Here is a 22,499-nt window from a genome sequence, read left to right on the forward strand (position 1 = left end):
CAATCTTGCTGTGAATTATTTGGGTCCAAAGTCCTAGTAACGCTTTTGTGACTCCCAAATGTTGCACTATTCCTGGTCGTTGTATTTCTTAGTGTAATTCCCATAAATGGTATAAAGTCATGTCATACAAATGTAATTTGACATTTATGTCCGAAATACATCGGGCATAATACAGTGCGTTTTTTTTAACGCGCAACATAGGATTTTACGTGTTAAATTTTTAAGCCCATGTTAGACCATGTTATTTTGGAACTACAAGTATAAAACTTGACGGGTGTGTCTTTAGTACCCTGAAGCTTAAGTAAGTCTACCAATTTGGTCTAAAAAGTGATTTAAAACTGGAAAAAAATCATTTTTTTCGAAAAGATTTTATCCTTTCATACTCCCTGTATGCATTGTTGTTCCTTGTTGTTTTTGATACTGGCAGGGCAGGTAGCAGGTGAAGTTACTTATTTTGACTGCATCACGACCCGACATCTTTTAAACGTCAAAAGGGCATTTTATGATTGTTTGGAATATACTGTTTGGCTTCAAACGGAGGTCAATTTGAACAATTCACCTATAAAAATACTTCTTTTGTTCTTAACTTTCTTGATATAAAGTTAATGATCACCCTGTTTTACTTTCTACGCCAAATTTTACCTGCTACCTGCCCTGCCAGTATCAAAAACAACAAAGAACAACAATGCATACAGGGAGTATGAAACGATAAAACCTTTTCGAAAAAAGATGATTTTTTGCAAGTTTTTTAACACTTTTTAGGCCGAATTGGTAAATTTACGTAAGCTTCAGGGTACGAAATAGCCACCCGTCAAGTTTTATACTTGTAGTTCCAAAATAACATGGTCTAACATGGGCTTAAAAATTTAACACGTGAAATCCTATGTTGCGCGTTAAAAAAAACGCACTGTATAAAAACATCACTATCCACTCATTTCTTCTAAACTTTCGATCGGCAATTATTCAAGGAAATGCACTTGCGGTACTATTACGGTACTTCACTAATTAAAATGCAAATTCATGTCAGCACTTTTACGGGACGCATGCGGTCACATATTATTTATTTGATGCACTTTATTTTGACCGAATACATTATGCTGGTAAAAAAAATATCCAACACTAAAATAAAACGAAACTCGTTTTTTTAACCGGTCTACCCCCCAATATCACATACCCCTGACATTTATATTTATTCAAGTATTAACTGGTTCGGCACATACGGCATTTCCCGATATATTTAACGTCCCTCGTATTTTTGTCTAAGTATGCCATTTCAATTATATCATTTTCCATTGTAGTCAAATAACTTGTAACACGCGCGCTTAAAAAATAATTTTACACACTTTTGGTAACTGCGGAAAATTAGACTAATATCCGTTCGTAAATTTTTCAATTGCGCATTAAATTCAGACGCGGATAAGAGAATAAAAATCCCTGAGCTCAGTAACTTAAAATTTTAGGTACAACTCGGTATGTGAAGTTTGTACCCAACAAACGTAATATTTGTGTTTCAACAAAATTAATACTTTGTATACAATCTTCATGTCAGTTAGGGATAGACGGTGCCTTATTATCGTTTATTTATTTTACTTATGCGGCACTGCATTCACAGCAGTTTTGTCATTTTATGGACGAAACGGTCCTTTACATTTTCGTCTCCAGTCACTTTCTTTGTGAGTCTTAGTGAACAAAGTTGTTTCTCTCCGTTCAAAACCAATAATTTTCCTTTTTTTTTCCCTCTTCCTTGTAACCTCGTGTTTTTCCTTTATTTTATAGACAATTCTTCACCACGATTTACACCAACTCCCGACAGTGGGTGCGCGGGAGCTGTTTCAGAAGACTTTTAAGTATCGCTCACAATATAAAAGTAACGTGTGTAATTGCGGTGATTTAAATACATTTACATATTTTTCTGGTCGATTATGTTACATGCTACAGTAATTCCAGTGATGCGTAACTGATAGTAGAGCTGGACTGGGTTTATCGATAGATCAGTTCCTCGAAATTGTTTCCCAGTGATTTTCTGGGAGAATTTATACAAAAATTATTTTAATATCGTTTTTACATGATGATTCCTAACTAAACTAAGAAAAAACAAAACAATCTTAATCTTGAATATAGTCCAATTTGGAACCGTGATCAAAAATTGTACCTGTAGGATGATTTTAATTTTACAACTCTTGAGGATGATTCTTAAGAATTTGAGATAAAAACTCGTTGAAGACCACGTTTTCCAATAATATTATCCCAAAAAGCTTATACAAAAGAGGTTTCTGAAGAAAACTCTATATCTTCTAGGCAACGAAGCAAACAACTGCTAGAAAATACTTGAAATAGCCTGAAAATTTCAAACAAGATATTTGGTACGTAAAAACTACACATTTCAAACAGTTGTCTATTCAGAAAGTGTCAAATAGTCTGAAAATTTAAATTCTTAAAATAGTAGTCGAAATTTAAGCTTGACTAGTCTGACAATTTAAGAAATAAATTTAGACTTGATTACAAGGTTATACAGGGTGTCACAAATAACCTGGTTGATTGTACCTTCAGGCTTTAAACCTTGTAGATCAAATTAAGTATCTACATCTGTCTGTATACAAACGAAATTCTCAAAAACCACCCCTTAGTGGATTTGCATGGAGGGGTAGTTTCGATAACACCGACAACCAACCATCAATAACCGATAGACGAAATTGAATCACCAGCATCCCAGAGTGGCAAAGCACCGCCCATTTCTGGGACTCCCCCACCGTTCTACACGGTACCGCCCTACCCCCGCCAGCCCCTCTCGGTGCAGTCTTGGCATCTTTCACGAAATCCCACACCTGACTCACTGAAGGCTCGATCTGTGGTAGTACCGCACCGCACGGCAGTACTTTAGTTTTGAAAAACAATTCAGTGTTGTGAGGTGATTTTGAGTGCTAGTAGGATGCAATCAGTGAACGAGATTAATAAAGTGAAGAGTTGTCATCATTATTCCACAGACGGATTTAAGGTTTGTATTTTAGTTTTTACCCTAGTTAGGTTGAGTCTGGTACTGTCTCAGTTCAGTTAAGTTAAACTACCCTCAACTGCTTAAGTAGGTTAGCAGTTTTTCACTCAATTACTGCCTGTTTGTGAGTTAATGAGGTTTGAATGTGACAGATCCGGTGATGACAGTATAAACTAAACTCACGCATCGCCGCCCGATAGGTCATGGGCTGCATGGGGCGCCCGTAGGGATGGTGAAAGGGGTGAAACCAGTTCCCGACCACCCACGCATCACAGCAATCCGTGGGTGTCCCCTGAGCCGTCGAGGCCTGCGACGCCCCCGGCCCAAGAGCAGGAACCTACAAAAGCGGGAGACAGGGCTGCAACCACTGCGACACAGCCCGCTGCTGAGGCGGCCCCTCCTCCTAAGCATGGAGCCACAATATTCATCAGTGGATCCAATTGCACAGTTAATTTTAATTATTATTGATTTTTTTTATTTTTTATTTTTTTTTCCGTTCTTTTTTGAACAAAATTTTTCAATCACAATAAAATCTTTGGTGTGTAAAGTTGTTTCTTTTGTGTGTCCTTTCCCATCTTTTTTTGTTCTATAAAGGCGTGCATTCTGGGGCCAGGGATCATAATAGGGTAATATTCTGCTTACGTGCACAACTTCTCTCTTTGCTTTATCTGATCTACCTTTTTGTATCTCATAGTCCACGTCCGACATCTTTCATCTTATATAATAAGGTACGAACCACCTAAGCAGCAATTTTTCACTTTTCCCAACTTTCCTTACCGGGGTGAGAACTTTCACTTGGTCACCCTCATTAAACTCCACATGTCTATGTTTACAATCATAACGCAGTTTGTCTATATCCTGTCGTTTTCTTATATTTTCAGCTGCAAAATTACGTATTGCCAGACTAGTTTCCCTAAGTTGATTGCTATCTAGAGGTTCAGTATGCGGCATAATATTTGCCTCAGTTGGTAAAACAGGTTCTCGCCCATATACTAGCATAAAGGGTGAGAATTGCGTGCTGTCTTATTTCGCTGAATTATAGGCAAAAGTTACATGTGGTAAGTATTGGTCCCAATTTGACTGATTTGTGTTGGTGTACATTACCAACATATTTGCAAGTGTCTTATTAAATCGCTCCGTAAGACCATTTGTTGCAGGGTGATATGCCGTTTTAAATTACAAGTCAATTTCTTTCAATAGTTTTATTACCAATTCTGATTGAAACACTTTTCCTGTCACTTAATAATCCCTTAGGCGCTCCATGCCTCGTAATTATTTTTTCCAAAATAAATTTTGCTACGGGCCCTGCTTTTCCACTCGGTAAAGCCTCAGTTTCTGCCCAACGTGTTGCATAGTCTGTTGCTACCACTAGCGGTAGCCATTCCTTTCCATAATCCTATCGGTTTTTGATTCTGCTGACCTTTCCTAGCTTGACAATCGGAACATCCTTTTTGCCAAACCCTTGCCAATAATACCGTTGCTTAATTTTTGATAGAGTTTTTGCTATTTCCAAATGACCACTCAGCGGTTCCAAATGGTGAGAACACAAAATTTCTCCCACTTACTGTTGTGGTATTACTAACAGCTTATCTCGACCTAAATCATTCGGATTTACTCGGTATAAAATTCCGGATTCAATTCTGAAGTTTTTTGCCTGCTTACGTAACCCAAAAGTAGCATTTTCTGGTTTTTTGATCGCCATTATTATTTGAGGAATTTTTTCATCTTTCTTTTGTAACTCCTCAATATTACGAATATCCAAAACAAATGTTGGTATTTCCTCAACGTTGTGTTTATCCATATCTGGTTGCAGTACCGGATATCTACTTACACAGTCAGCGTCTTTGTGCGCAATCCCTGATTTATGGCACACCGTGTAATCAAACTCTGACAGTTTTAATGACCATCTGGCTAATCGACCAGTGGTATCTTTTAATGTTTTTAGCCAACATAAAGCATGATGATCAGTTACGATTTTTACAGGTTTACCATAAATAAAGTGTCTTAAGTATGAAAGTGCCCATATAACGGTTAATCCTTCTAATTCAGTTATAGAATAATTTTTCTCCGCTTTGCTAAGACTTCTGCTTGCGTAAGCGATAGGGTGTAACTTATTTCCTGTATCTTCCTGCAATAATATAGCGCCAATTCCATCCTTACATGCGTCAACGCGTAACACACATTCCTTGTTAGGCCGAAAATGAGCTAATACAGGTTCACTAATCAATTTGATTTTTAATTCTTGAAAAGCCGTTTCAAGCTCTGTGGTCCATACGAATTTATTATGCTTTTTTGTCAACTCATGCAATGGACGTGCAATTTTCGAAAAATTTTGTATAAACTTAGTAATTACAGAGTCCTAGAAAACTTTGAACATTGATATTTTTCGGTTTGGGAAAATTTTCAACTGAAATTATTTTGTTTTTGTCTGGAAAAATCCCATCTTTAGAAATTGTGTATCCAAGGATATTAATTTTTTCCTTTAGATATTCTCACTTTTTAGGTTTTAGCGTTAAACCTGCGCTTCTCAAACGATCAAAAACTTTGCGTATTTTTTCTAAATGTTCACCTATTGTTTCTGAAAAATTATTATGTCATCCATGTAAATTAAAATTTCTCTCCATTTTAAATCCCTAAACACAACATCTCCAAGTTGCTGAAAAGTAGCTGGAGCGTTGCACAAACCAAATGGCATTACATTAAATTCCCATAGACCATGTCCAGGAGCCGTAAATGCTGTAAGTGGCTTACATTCTTCCTTCACTTTAACTTGCCAATAACCGGAGTACATGTCTAATGATGAAAAATATTTTGCATTTCCCAAATAAGTCAACATGTCAATTATATTCGAGCTAGACCAAAAATTTTTTATAGTGACATTATTTACCTTATGATTCTCAACACAAAATCGTGTTTCTCCGGATTTCTTCTTTACCAACACTACTGGACTTGACCATGGAGAATTACTCATTCTTATTATGTCATTCCTTTCCATTTCCACTATTTGTTGATCTATAATTTCTCTTTCTTTTTGTGAAACGCGATAAGCCTTTTGCTTTTTTGGTTTGGCATCTCCCACGTCAATTTCATGCTCAATAACGTCCGTTTTTCCCATGTATTTTGGCGATTTCGAAAAAACATCCCTATATTCCAAAAGTAATGTTTCCAATTTGTGACGTAATTCCACATCATCGATGTTGGCCAAATTATGGTCAGCTATGCTTACCAACTCGCTATCTCTTCCTCCTCGGTTACGCAATAGATTGGTATTTTCGTCATGTCCATTTTAATTGTTTTCTCGAGATTACCAATCGTGGAATTTTTTATTACAAAAATTCTACGATGACCGACATTTTTAAGCCTAATATAAAAATGTCCATTCTGCAGAAACGGCAATTCTACGCAAATAAGACCTCGGTCGTAAAAAACTATCTTTCTCAATAAAACAATATTCTGCTAAGTCTGTCGGTCGCAGGTTCAAGTTCAATCGAGTAATTATATCATTTCCGGGCTTCAACACGTAGTCGGTGGCGACGGTAATTTTCAGGAAATTTACTGTCGGCTCGTTTGCTATGTTTACGAACAAATCTTGCTGTGGCTCGCATTCTTAACAAATCTTCGCTTTTAAACAATCATTTAACGGTAAAGGTGTATGATTATTATTTAGGTATATTAATTCAATCAATTTATGTTAATTTTAGCCGGACAGTCCCGTTTACCCAAGGAGATTTTTCTCGTTAAGTCTTTTTAAAGACTCCGAAAAATACCTAACTCAATCAAGGTAAAAACAGTTAAATATTTAAGTTATTATATTGTTGTTCCGGCAGAATACCTACTGAAGTAACATTTCAGTGATTGGTTAATTATGAACCATAGTCGGGTATCTTTTAACATCAACATATTTGTAGTAAGATCAATAAAAAATGATGTGAAAATTGAGTTAGATAGGTTGGAAAAATTAGATATAATAAGTAAAGTTGAGTATCCTACAGATTGATGTCACCCACTATTAGTAGTTAGAAAACTATCAGGCAATGTGAGAGTCTGTCTGGATCCTAAAGAATTAAATAAGGTAATTTGCAGTAATTTTAAATTCTCTAAAATTGATTTTTCTGGTGTATCAACAAATTAAACTTACCGAAGAGTCAAAAAAATTGGTTACAATTTCTACACCTAAAGGATTATTTTCCTATACACGGCTACCTTACGGAATAACATGCGCACCTGCCATTTTCCAAAACATTATGCAATTGCAGCAAGCAATTGTTTACAATGCCGGGAGTGTGTTTTTTGGACGATATTCTTGTTACGGGAGAAACCGATGCGTTACACATTGAGCGTTTAGAGAATGTTTTTTGTAAGCTACAAGAATGCGGTCTGAAGGTTAAGAGAGAAAAATGTAAATTCTTTCAGGAATCTGTACAATATTTAGGACATAGAATTGGCCAGCATGGTTTGCATACTACAGATGAAAGGGTTTCCGCAATAAATGATTGTAAAATGCCTAAAAATGTAACTGAACTTAAATCCTTTTTAGGAATGGTTAACTATTACTGCAGGTTTATTAGAAACGCTTCCTCAATTTTAAAACTTTTATATGACCTGTTAAAAAAAATGTTAAGTGGAATTGGACGATTGTACAAACACGTTTCTTTAACGCAAAAGAAGTGTTATTGTGGTCAAACGTTTTAACTCATTTTGATCCAGTCGTAAAGATCAAATTATCAGTTGACGCGTCACAGTTTGCATTAGGAGCTACTTTAAGTCACGTGTTTGAAAATCAACAAGAAAAACTTGTTGCTTTTGCGTCACGATTGCTGAATAAAGCAGAAATATCATATTCGCAAATAGAAAAGAAAGCTTTAGCTATCATTTTTGGTGTTTAAAAGGTTCAATTCAGTTTTTCAATCAGAAATGTACTCTTGTTACAGATCATAAACCGTTGCTGGCGATCTTCGGAGATAAGAAAAGTATTCCAGTTTTTGCAGCAAATCGTTTGCAAAGGTGGGAACATATTTTGTCTGCTTTCCGGTTTGATATTAAATAAGCAAGTTCGTCTCAAAATACAGCTGATTTTTTATCTCGAGCACCGTCTAGAAAACCGGAATCTGAAAATGATAGTAGCATGCTGTTTTTTTAAATTAATAACTCAGCATCTTATCTACTTTTGATAAAACAATCTAATTTTCCGATGATTTTTTACGAGTAAAACAGGAAACTAATAAAGATCCTGTATTAAAAAAGGTTACTTTTTATTTAAGATTTGGTTGGCCTCGAAATTGCCCTGGCAATAATTTTAAACAGTACATTTTAAAGAAAAACGAGCTCAGCGCTGAACAGGGTTGTATCTTTTGGCATAGGATAATTTGTTATGATGAAACCTCACGTTAATGAGATTTCAACATTTTTAAATTAGATTGCTCAGGGTCGTGGATTAATTGCATGAGTTCATAATTAGCTATAAATAAACACACTTGAATATTCTGCAGGAAATCAAACGAACCGTTAGTTGTATATGTGCACGTGTATATTACAAATAAAACAAAAACTACAATATTTACAATCTACAAAATATTAATAAAATTTACAAAAAGTTAAATTTGAAATAAAAAGAAAACAGGAAAAGTTTTCCCAGTGCCAAGCTGTCCCTAATTGCCCTTACCAGTTCTCAAAGACGATGTTTGGGTCCTGGAACCTCCAGTATCCTCTCCCCAGTAGTCAGTAGTGGCCACCGCTGATTTCCAGGTAGGAAATGGGGTCCAGAGACTGGTGACAGGTACCTAAGGCAGAAAACAGCAGAACACCAGGGAAAACGAACAAACAGCTTCAACACTTGTTCCGGCAACCAAAAAGGTGACCAGAGGTAATGACAAATGTTGAAGTTGTTTAAAGCAAACTAATATAAATTAAAAAAAATTAAACAAAACTAAATCAAGTAAGGAATTGACCTGGTGGTTCAACTCTGACTGAGGCTCTGACCTTCTTAAACTCTGTGGCTACTGGTCGGCTTTTCCAACACGTGGGTTGGTCCGGTAAACTCTGGACGGAGCAGTCCCGGTTAGGCTTATTTAATCCCCGATTGAAAAGTTCTTTGGTCGGGAAAACCCTTAGATCTCTGGTCGGAAAACCCTCGGATCCCTGGTCGGAAAGCCCTTAGATTTCCGGTCAAAAAGCTCTTGAATCCCCGGTTGGAAAGTCTTTGGATCTCCGGTTGGGCCGAACACAATACTGTGTTGGAAAATTGGGCCGATACAAAATAATTCAAAAGAACTAACAATAAAACCAATTTACCTGTAATTCGGCCAGATGATCACGGATTAAAAAACTTATGACACACACGCGCCACACCGCTCAGAAAAAAGGTCAGATGTCGGCAGTTCCGGTGTTGTAGTGGTAAAGAGACCGATATCACAAAGTGGGGTGATTAAATAGGCCACATGGCACCTGACACAAAGAAACACGACCACAAACCGACGCTTCCCCGACAAAAATCGAAACTAATCACGTGACTACGGCACCTGATAACTTATCAGGTCACGCACCCACATTTACAAAAAAATGTGCACAAAGTGCAAATGGAGGATTTAAGCGATCGGAATCGGTCTACTAGTGTAACTAGACCCACGGACATTAAAAACACAAACCAAACGAGTTACTGACGAAAACTCTATTTCGTACGTAACACACTCCCCTAAGTAACCAAAAAAAAAGTTACTTAGAGTGAAAAAGCACCTCGAAACTGACCTGAAGAAAAGCAAACCAAAACGGTAAACCACCAAAATCAAGAAAACAAATGATGGGCGCCAGTATACCATTTGAAGGAGGCATACAACCTTTCAAGCAAAAATTAACCTCATCACAGCTATAAAGTAGCTCTGAAGAGGGAAAAAAAAAACACAAGGTACCAGTTGACTCGCTCCAGTCTCCCACTCAAACAATATTCCCAGGAGAATTCGTCATGACCCTACAAATCTCTAACCGGTTTATGTCCAGAAAATTAAAACGGGGTTGAACATGAAACCAACGTTGCGTAAACCTCGTTATGTGAGAGGAAACCTCATTCATTGGTCTCGGTAGAGATAAACAGAGACAGGACTCAACGCTCAGGAAAACCACAGAAAGAGAAACCAAAACAAATCACCTGGCTGGTGGAAATGAAATAAAGAAAACTAACAGGAAAGAAGACAATCGTCCACCAACAAAAGGAAAGGTTTTTGATAGGAACCCTCTCTAGAAAACCCGAAAAATACACCGAACGGTTAGTGTATTAGTAACCACACAAAAATTAAATCTACTGGGGTGCTCCGAACGAAACCACTGACGCCAAATCTCACGTAACCAAGCAATTGGGGCTGAGGTCGAACACAGTAGAAAGTCTCCGTACTCCAGGGCCATTAAGGTACTTACAGGGACTCTGAGACTTTCCCCCCATGAACTACCCTCCCAAAAACCTTAGAGGTTAAGTGACTATGGCGGCACCCAATTCCGCTCCGCCCTTTACAACAAAGCAAAGTGGTTACAATGTCAAATCCGGTAAAAGTCAAAATCAGGTAAATTGTCAAAACTGACAACAAGACAAAATAGAGAATAGAAAAAAAACGAAATTCCCTACATGTACGCAAGATTAAACATTAACGCATACAAGTTGCGGTGAAAAACAATTGACACAATCGAGCAAAAGAAAAATTGACTCCCTGACACTCCTAAATCGTCCCAAGAACCCTGACCACACGGTAACACTCATTCTAGAACAAACAAATAAAAGGGAGTATCCAAAGCGGGAAAATCAATTAATTAAAGTCACACATAATAAACAAGTCAAATTAAATTAAATTAAAAATGATACACGATGTTAAAATGTGTTATTCTGGGTAATACGGTATCCACAGAATCTTTCAATTAAACAATTGAGTATATAAGTACCCTCCACTGTCCCTTAATAATGACACTTATTGAAAAAGGTGTTAGGTAACAAATGTCATTATCACCAAATCAAGAAAACACAAACTTGTTCATTATGAATTCAATCAATTAGAAAAACATACGACCGACTCAATTCGTGTACACCTATTAAACCAACGGAATTGCATACAAAGTTAGAGTCAATCCTAACAAAAACTAAATCTCAACAATCAGGAGTCAGATGAATGAGCATCAGAATGCTCAGACTCGTCATTTAAAGTCACATCCGGTTTAATGTCGGATACATGCCAATCTCCCAAATTATTTCCATCCCTGTCAACCAAACGGTATACTAAATTAGAGAGGACTTTAGAAATAGCACACGGAATGTACCTAGGTGCCAACTTGGCAGCAAAACCTTCTACTGCTTTAGATAAAACATAATTTTTCTTCCAGACCTGATCTCCAACATGATACTCAACATCTCTCTTTCGAAAATCATAACGTTATTTACTTTGAATGTAAGATTTATGAAGTCGTTTCCGAACTTCTTCATAGATGTTAGGTAATTCCTGAACTGTATTGGGGTTATGCACTTTATCAGAAATTTCCACCTTATTGTAAGCATTATCACTGATTAAACCATAAAATGAACCATCAACAGGTATATTCCTGCCAAAGTTTAAAAATGCAGGAGAGAAACCAGTAATTTCATGTTTAGCCAGTCTAATAGCCTGGGCAACTTGGAAAATAGATTTATCCCAATCCCTGTGATTTTCATGAATGTAGGATCTTATTGCAGTGATTATCACTTGGTTGACTCTTTCAGTATGGTTCACTTGTGCATGATATTTAGCGTTATACCAAATTTTCTGGACATTATACTTAGTCATGAGATTTTTAAACTCATTGCTAGTAAACTGACTACCATTGTCACAAGAGAAAATTTGGCAAACCCCAAACAAAAGAAAAACTTGATTTTCAATGAACTTAATTATGGCCTTAGAAGTCGCTTTCGCCATAGGGTGCACAAGTACAAATTTAGTGAACCAATCCACCACAACAAGGACGTACTGGTTTCCCGATTTTGATCTTGGATAAGGACCAATAAGATCAGCTGACAATAACTGGAAAGGAAAATTAACATTTCGGTATTGACCCATTGCCCCCCCTGCCTGGGGTAAATGACTAGATTTACTAGCAGCGCAAATAGAGCATTTTCTAACATAACGGTAAACAGAATCTCGCATATTTGCCCAATAATACAGTTCAGCAACCCTAGACAACGTTTTAGAGATGCCTAAATGACCGGCTGTTCCATGATCGTGAAACTTTTCAAGAATTTCTCGTCTATGAGCCGTAGGCACAACAATTTTGCAATTGGAAACATTGCCATCCAAGTTGTACTTAGAAAATACATGTTTATAAAGACAATTATTTTTCATCTTAAAAGTCGGAAATTTATCAGGTGATTCTTGAACTTTCACTAACATGTCACGATACCATTTATCCAAAATTAGATTGGTCAAATTTAAAACTGCAACATCTCCCAAACTTCTCGAAAGAGCATCAGCTACAGTATTGGCAACACCTTTTCTATGCACAATATTAAATGAATACTGAGATAACTTAACAATCCATCTAGCTATACGAGCAGAAGGATTTTTCATGTAATTCAACCAAACTAAAGAGGAATGATCAGTATGGACCGTAAAATGTGTCCCTTCCAAATAATATCGGAATTTTTCAATGCCAAACAAAACAGCTAACAATTCCTTTTCAGTGGTTGTATATTTACGTTGACATTTGTTCAAAGTTCTACTCGCATAGGCAATAGGGTGTTCCAAACCGTCCTCCTCTTGATACAACACACAGCCAACTCCTGTGTCAGAAGCATCACACATTAAACTAAAAGGCTTGGTATAATCAGGGCTGGCAAGAACAGGAGCAGTAGTAAGTGCCTCTTTAATTTTAGCAAAAGCAATGTTTGCTTCAGGGGTCCAAACAATAGGTTGACCTTTTTTACGCCCTTTCAAAAGATCGGTAATTGGACTACATAGAGACGAAAAATCCTTAAGAAACCTATCAAACCGACAAGTCTACGAATTTGCGTAGTATTTTTAGGAACAGGGTAATCCAAAATAGCAGAAACTTGATCAGGGTTGGTCCTAAGCCCATCACGATCAACAATATAACCTAAAAATTTGAGAGACGACCTACAAAATTGACTTTTGTCCAAATTAATAGTCAAACCAGCATCCTTAAGACGCATAAATAGTTTTTTCAAAATCTCACAGTGTGTGTCAAAGTCAGGTGTGACAATAATAATGTCATCAAGATAATAAAATACATAAAGCTCTAAAGCCGGTCCTATAACCATGTGCATTAATCGACACATACTTTGGGCACTATCATTCAATCCAAAAGGTAAAACTTTATAATGGAAAAGCCCTCTACCATGCACTGCAAAAGCGGTTTTCTCTTTTGAAGTGTCATCAAGTGGAATTTGATGAAAAGCTTGCTTTAAATCAATTGAAGACAGGAACTTCGCATCTCGAACCTTGGTGACAAAATAGAATCAATAAGAGGCATTGGATATGCACTAGGAATACTAACAGAGTTAAGCTTCCGGGCATCCAAGCACACTCTAAATGAGCAATCACTTTTTTTGACAAGCCACATAGGCGAACACCAAGGTGAATTAGAAGGTTCTATTATACCAAGTTCCAGCATTTCATCCACCTGCTCGTTAAGACACTTTTGCATTGCATATGATAATGGGTATTGTCTCTGTTTGACAGGCTTTTCATTACCGGTGTTAATGGTATGTTTAATTAAATGGGTTAAACCCAATTTATTTTTTGGTGCAATAGTTTTATACAGATCCTTGATCTTATTAAGTTCTTCAGTCTGTGTCAAAGTTAACTCTTCAGCAGACTGAATCTTATTTATAACAGACACTGAATTAAAGATTGATTGATATGACAAGTTTCTAAAATTTAATTGAATATTAAATGCTTTAAGAAAATCAATGCCCAAAATGAACTCATGTTTTAAAGAAGGAATAACTAAAATTTTCAAAAGTCTGGTAACATTACCTAAAGTTATAGGAGCCCAAAAATATCCTGACACACTCTGTAAGTTCCCGTCAGCAGTAGTGACCTGAAATGACGAATCTTCGGTCAAACATAAGTCTACGTCCTTAAGTATCTGCAGACCATCAAAACCCAAAATAGAGATAGAACTACCACTATCAATCAAAGCCAAAAACGAACAATCAGAAATTCTAACATTTAAATATGGACGATCATCAAACGATTTTTTAGCACAAACAGGGTTAACGGAAATTTCCGTGGACAAAGACAACGAACCGTCTTCAGTAACTTGACTATCACCAACAATAGGAACTTTTTCAGACATAAAAAATTTCACTTGGTCCAACCATTTATGCCAATCCGAAAGATCAGTCACTACTGACTGTCTTTTTTGTTCTCTTCCTTTTGAGAATTTTTTGTCGACCTGACAGAAGGATTGTTGGTCTTCCTGCCAGGTCTTGTGACGTTTTTTGAACAATTAGGACAGTTGGACTTCGTAAAATTTTCTTTACCACAACTGTAGCAATACAGACTCCTTTCGGCAGTACATTCAGTGTTTATATGACCACGTTTCCTACAATTCCAACAAACCACACTGGAGGAAACAGAACTAATATTTCCAGAAAAGCCTGGCCTACTAAGATCAGGTTCCATTAAATTACCTCTATGTGTAGTTGGTCGGTACTGATTTGAAACATAGAGACTGTTCTCTATTCGTTTACACAAAGAAGTCAAGTCACTAACAGCGGTTATGTCATGCAATGCCAAAGTCCTAACATAATCCGGCATTAAATTTTCTCTGATAATGTCTACAACTTCTTTTTCAGAAGGAGCCTCAGTTAATCGATTAAAAAGACCCTCCATAGAACTAATAAATAAACAAACTGGTTCTTTAGGGTTTTGTTTCCTAGCTTTGATTTCTTCTAATAAGTTTCTATCATAGTGGTCACGCAAAAAAGTCTCTTTTAATTTACCCACTAAATCATCCCAATCAATAAAACGCCCCTTTTTATAATGATTATACCACCAAGTCCAAGCTTGTGAATCAAAAAGGTCTCCAGCAGAAGCAAAAACCTCATCTGTTGAGCAGCCACGAGACATTCTAAAGGTTTCTACCTTTTCAAGAAAAGCCATTAATGAACTCTCGCCAGTAAACTTTTGCAGTCCCCATTTATGTACAGGCACAGACTTGCTCACAACCTGAGTAACTGCATTAGCATTAAAACTGACAGACCCCAAATTTAGGTCGAGAGGAGTCGAAGCAGCTGGAAAAACTTTAGCATCGAGATCACCTTCTAAAGTTAATATCTCAACATATAAATCATTCTTCCTTTGAGTTTCCTCATCAGAAGTATGATTCATACGATTAAGTCGGCCTGAGACATGCCAGAGCCGAGTTGAAATGTTTTTGTATGAAGGATCACTGGATGTACCGGTAAAACCTACTATTTTAACCTTAATTGATGCAATAGATCACACCAGCTCTTTTTCATCAAAATCAAATTCAAATGGGTTCGACACTTGACAAATACTACGATTGGCATTTTATTGAGCCAACAGTCCGCTCAAAATTTTACGTCTCTGATCAACAGTACCCGATGGCTTAATAGATCTGATGGAAATTTCATAATCCAGCTCATGGGCTTGCAAGGCATTAATTTGGAGAGCCATTATTAAAATTTCTAGTTTAACCCCAAAAACTAAATAAACACAAGTGATATATAAATTTTACAGCTAAAGTGCAACAAAAACAACTGACTTGGACAACAATCAACAACTTGATCACTACCTGTGATCCAAGTTACTCAAAACTGATCAAATAAATCAATCAATCAATAATTAAACCTTTAGTCAAATTAAGGAAAATTAAAATTGTCCAAATCGGTACAAATAAAATCTCTACCAAAAGAGAAAATTAATTCGCACTTTCAACTGCAAAACCGAACCACAATGTTATAGGTAAAACTACAAAAAAACTTAAGATAACGGGGTAAACCTGAAACTTCGGTCTAAAAATAGATTGGCACGGTCACAAGCAAAGCAAAAGGACAAAAGGTAAAAATTCAACGATAGTACGATAAACCAACAATTCCAAACTTGACACTCTTTAATTCAAGAACAAATATCTTAAACTATCAACACGTCTGGCACCGTGAAAAAACTAAGTAAATATTGTAGCCATGCAAAAATACACATGCACAAACAAGGCAGTCTGATAACCCACAATCCAAGCAAAAAGGCCCTACACGTTGGTCGCCAATTTGTTAAGATGAAACCTCACGTTAATGAGATTTCAACATTTTGAAATTAGATAGCTCAAGGTCGTGGAATAATTGCATGAGTTCATAAGTATCTATAAATGAACACACTTGGATATTTTGCAGGAAATCAAACCGTTAGTTGTATATGTACACGTGTTTATTACAAATTACAAACAAAACTACAATATTTACAACTTACAGAATATTTACAAAATTTACAAAAGTTGCCACAAAAAGGTTGAAAATAAAAAGAAAGTTAGATTTTAAATAAAGGGAAAAAAAAACAGGAAAAGTTTTCCCAGTGCCAAACTGTAACTGACTGCCCTTACCAGTTGTCAAAGACCATGTTTGGGTCCTGGAACCTCCAGTATCCTCTTCCCAGTAGTCAGTAGTGGCCACCGCTGATTTCCAGGTAGGAAATGGGGTCCAGAGACTGGTGACAGGTACCTAAGGCAGAAAACAGCAGAACACCAGGGAAAACGAACAAACAGCTTCAACACTTGTTCCGGCAACCAAAAAGGTGACCAGAGGTGATGACAAGTGTTGAAGTTGTTTAAAGCAAAACTAATATAAACTAAAAAGAAATAAAATAAAATTAAATAAAACTAAATCAAGTGAGGAATTGTGGTGGTTCGACTCTGACCTTCCGAAACTCTGTGGCCGGTGGTCGGCTCTTCCAACACGTGGATTGGTCCGGAAAACTCTGGACAAAGCAGTCCCGGTCAGGCTTATTCAATCCCCGATTGAAATGTACTTTGGTCGGGAAAACCCTTAGATCTTTAGAGGGTGTCAAAAATTTGTTTGAATATAACTAAGTCGGCTTAGATCGACATATTTTGACGTCAGGAGTCTGTCGTCAAACGTTGTACACGTATTTTCCGGACACCCTGTATATATTTGTTGATTTTCTTTATAATAGAAAAGAACAATAATTTACAGCAAAAAAGTTCTATACACAGACATAACACTAGGACAAAGAGTGAGTTTATTCTTCCTAAATGTAGATTGGCAATTTCGCAAACTGATCAGAACTATATGGGCATTAAATGTTTGAATAAATTGCAGAAAATAACCTGTTTATTTGATGGTTTCTCAGTAAATAAAAACTTTAAAAATAAGTTGAAGGATTTCCTTATAAATAGGTGCTACTATACAGTAGCAGAATTTTTTGATAGCGATGAACTGTGAATGGCCGCTTCCAGATAGAGAAAATGGTTTTATCAATACCTGTGCCCTGTGCCCGATAAAAAAACCTGGTTTTTAATATTGTGATATTTTTAAGACCGGGTGGTTCAGCAATACCCTTTTCCAACTCTTTTACCGACCCGTGACACCGTAACTTTATTTGCACTAGGACGGTTAATTGCTTAGTTGTAAACGTAGACCTGCATTGTCCCTGTAATTAACTTTGATTCATCTTGTACCTGTAACATTCATTGCATTGCGTGGCTTTTTAACTTTCTGCATTATACCGTTGACCTGTTTTGCATCGCATCCGACCCGTACCGTAACTAAGTTGCACACTCTCACTCTCGTTCTTGTTGAATTAAGGGGAGGGGGGATTTAAGATACGTTTGTTTGCATAAGTATTTGCTTTAGTTAAGTTTGCTGGCATTTTAAGTTAATCACAGAGAATATACGTTAGTTGATTGGTACTTTTGGCTTTTATTAGCGTTGTCACCAACTGAACCACTGTTACCACAGATTGTCGGGAACCTTGTCTCCAGCTGTATAAAAGCTACCAAGGCATACGAATTGTGTTTCCTGGTTCACATTTCGAAAACTCTAAATACTTTCTTAAAACCAGGTGGCGCCCGAGGCAATTCTCATTAACTTTTGTTCTAGAACATACTTCAATTCGAACTCCCGAATAAATAGCGTCACAAAATTTAGTGCGACGTGAATTGGAACTAAACTTCGGGTTAGAGACTTGTGTTCAGAACCGGACTAGAGATTTTCGGAACAGTGGTGTGTTAAATTTATTTTTTGCCAATAACAAGGCGTCAAAGTGCAAACATGGAGGCCCAACTTGCAGCTATTATGGCAATGCTTGAAAAACAAGAAGAGATTCGACAACGAGACAAAGAAGAACAAGAAAGGATTCGAAAACAAAACAAGGAAGAACAAGAAAGGATTCGACAACAAGAAGAAAGAATTCGACAAGACAAAGAAGAAGACAGAGAGCGGCATGAAAAGCGTAACGTAGAAATATTGAACGTTCTAGCGGGGACCAAGACAGAAATCAAAGAGTATGTAACCCATAGTCTCAGTAAAATTCAGAATGATGTTCGGGAGGACATTAATAAAATTCAGAATGATGTTCGGGAGGACATTAATAAAATTCAGAATGATGTCAAGATAAAGCTACGCGACTTAGAGCGGAAAATTGACAACAGAAGAGTCAACTCTACAGTGATCACCGGAAACGGGCTCAACAAGATCAAGCCTCCCACATACGACGGTCAAACTTCATGGGCAACGTACCAACTCCAATTTGAGGCCGCTGCAAATGCAAATAGATGGAGTAACGAGGAAATGGCTGTAGCACTGGTGGTGGCGTTACGAGGACCTGCATTGGAGCTGTTACAGACTCTGCCTATCGCCCAACAAAGCAACTATGACGCATTAGTAGCTGCATTAGAACGACGTTATGGGGATCAGCATAGGAAAGGAGTGTATCAAAGACAATTAAAGGCAAGACTGCAGAAAACTGGTGAAAATTTACAAGAGTTTGAGGCCGAAATTCGTCGCCTTGTGCATCTGGCTTACCCAGTCGTCCCGGATGAAATCCAAGAAGAACTTGTGGCACAGTATTTTGTAGATGGGATTCGAGATCCGGAGGTAAAGAAATGGCTGAAGATGTTCAAAGGGAGCAACAACAGCGAATTACTGGTTAGAGCGCTGGAAGTTGAAGCTGCGTGCAATGACTTAAAGCCAGAGGCTATTCAAGAGGAAAGAGTACCGCCAGCCGATCATGTTGCTACATTAATAGATGAAATTAAATCAATGTTCGGACAATTAGTGCAACAAATGGCAGCATTAGGAAATGGTCAGTCCACACAGTTAGAACGATCACGTCCGATCACTAGAGTGGAATGTTATCGATGTGGACGCAAAGGACACTATAGAAGGAATTGCAGACAGCGGTCTTGTTCTCCAAACCCACAGTGCCGACGAAATCAGGACATTAGAACAAATCACCGGAACTCCTCTGTTAAAAGAAACATTACGTGTTATATTTGTGAACGTAAAGGACATTACCGCTGGAATTGCAGACAGCAGTCTCGTTTACCGACACCGCAAAACTGGCGTAACCAGGAGCAGGAAATGAAGAATCCGGAAAGACATTTACCGCGATATGTAGAGGATCGTCAAGTTCTTGATAGTGACTTAAGGTACCGGAAAGGACAAATTCATAATGGTTGGAGGATTGGTCAAATCGCGAAGGTGACAGATAAAGAGGCTACAAAAAGAATGAAGAGCAGCGTTTCTAAGGAAGTCATAATAAAGAGACAGCGCTCAGACTCTGATTTGGAAGTAATCAGAAGATGGTTGGAGAAGGATTTGAAACCGGATTGGCAACAGATTTCCAGATATGGACCAACATTAAGGGGTTACTGATTGCAGTGGAATTCGCTTCGACTGCGAGATGACTTAATTACTCGCAAATGGGAAAGTCCAGACGGAACAAACAACAAACGCTTTGTTTACCAAACAATAGTGCCCAATTCCTGCAAAGAGAATGTGCTGCGAGAACTACATGACAGTCGCGGAGGAGGACACTTTGGGGTAAACCAGACTTTGGCTAAAATAAGAGATCGATTTTACTGGATTAACTTCAGAAAGGATGTTGAGGAATGGTGCGACCAGTGTTCGTTACAGAAGGGATCCATCACAATTCGGGAACTTGAGAGAAAGAAGATGAAACCAAACAACGATCGTATGAAGATGACGCTGGACCACAGACCAACTGGTGGCAATTATAAGGAAGGTGATGCTGTGTGGATGTTTCAACCCAGGAGGAGCAAAGGATTAAGTCAAAGATGGCAACGACACTGGGAGGGACCTTACCATGTGGTAAAAAGGTTAAATGACGTCGCGTACAGAGTCCAACGCAGCCCCAAAGGCAAGATGAAAATTGTCCATCTGGACAGACTCAAGAAATACCAGGGATTAGATGAAGCGGATCGGGAGGATCAGCTTTAAGAGGGGGGCAGTGTTACGGTTTGGGCCTACTATGCTCGATACTCGATGAAACCGATGCGCCGCAATATCTGGCCGGGCGCGTGTTAAAGTAGGCCACAATTAGGAAGCGACACCTGGAAGCATCTTGAATATTCGAAGCAAATCGCGAAGCGTTTTGCGGTCGTTCTAGAACGTGGCTTGTGAATATAAAAAAAGCGGTGTCGACCGCGGGAGTGTAGTAGTGTAGTAGTGAATTTGAGAACGCGGTAAAGTTTAAATACCGGAATAATTGTGGAATTGTAGTAGTGTTTTTTCTAGCTGAGTTAATTATTGTACGGAGTGTTTTGAAGTGTTAATAAATTTATTAATTGTTGAGTTAAACTGACTTGACGGGAAAATCGTAACAATATGTACATTGAACCTTTCGAAATAATTTCTTGTAAACAAATCCATCAAGAAAATAGGAATTTAAAATTAAATTTGCTAGAAGAATTAGGTATTAACTACACATTTAAGCTTCGTGTTTTAAATTGGCATAATGATTTTGATGCTCTTATAGGCACACGAGATTTGAAGAACTTAAATGCTAATTTATGCTATAAAACTAAAACTCAAACCCCTAATGGCATAAAAATCCCCTTTTCTCTTGCATACAACAAACCTCTAACTAGACCAATAGAAAATTTAAACAACAACTTTTTAGTCATACCAGTAAACTATGAAAAAGGTACAGCAATTTTACCATCTTTTAACATAAATGAACATATTATACCAGACTCACTAGTCGAAGTAAATAATGGTTTATGTAAAGTTCCTAATCCAACACCAAATGTACAAGTTAATTTCCATCAAAGAATAAAAGTAATCCCGCAAGACCAATTCGATTTACTTGACCCACCGACAAGTAATATAAAATTTAACCCTGAACAACAACAAAAATTTTACCACTATGTCATGAATTTAAAAATATAATGTACAATGAAGATTGTGATTTGACATTTACAAGTCAAACAAAACACTTCATACGAACTACAGACGATAGACCAGTCTATGTAAAATCCTTTAGACACCCCCCAAGCATGAATCAAGAAATTCAATCGACCCTCAATATCACCATATTCTGCCTCTGTTTGGATAGTTCCTAAATAACAAGACGAATTTGGTAAACGGAAATTTCGGATGGTTATCGATTATCGAAGACTAAACGATGTTACTGTTGAAGAAAAATACCCATTACCCAGAATAGAAGAAATTTTAGATAATCTTGGTAAATGTACTTATTTTACTACACTTGACTTAGCTCAAGGTTTTCATCAAATTGAAATGGATCCTTCATCTATTGAAAAAACAGCTTTTTCAGTAAATAATGGCCATTATGAGTATCTGCGCATGCCATTTGGCTTAAAAAACGCGCCAGCGACCTTTCAAAGGATGATGGATGAAATTTTACGCGATTATCTCTACCGATTTTGTTTTGTGTATATGGATGATGTAGTAATATTTTCGAAAACTCTATCAGAACATATTGATCACATCAGAATTATATTCAAAACGTTCAAAGAAGTAAATCTCAAAATTCAATTAGATAAATCCGAATTTTTGCGTAAAGAAGTGGCTTTTCTTGGACATCTTATAACGTCCGAAGGTATTAAACCAAACCCTTTAAAAATCGAAGCAATCCAACGATATCCAATTCCTAAAACTCAAAAAGAGGTAAAGGCTTTCCTAGGACTAGTTGGTTATTATCGCAGGTTTATTAAAAACTTTTCTAAAATTACTTTTGCAATGACAAAATGCCTTCGTAAAGGAAGTGAAAATTATATCGGAAATCAAGAAGTTAAAGAAGCTTTCCAGAAATGTAAGGAACTTATTAGTAATTCACCTGTTCTTCAATATCCAGATTTTAACAAACCTTTCAAATTGACAACTGATGCATCCAATGTAGCAATAGGTAGTGTTTTATCTCAAAACGACCATCCTATAGCTTTTTACTCTCGAACTCTCAATTCTGCTGAGAAAAATTACTCTACTATAGAAAAAGAACTTCTTTCAATTGTACAAAAA

This window comes from Ips typographus, linkage group LG10, assembly GCF_016097725.1.
Source record: "Ips typographus isolate SLU linkage group LG10, UJ_Ityp_2.0, whole genome shotgun sequence".
NCBI classification, from domain to species: Eukaryota; Metazoa; Arthropoda; class Insecta; order Coleoptera; family Curculionidae; genus Ips; species Ips typographus.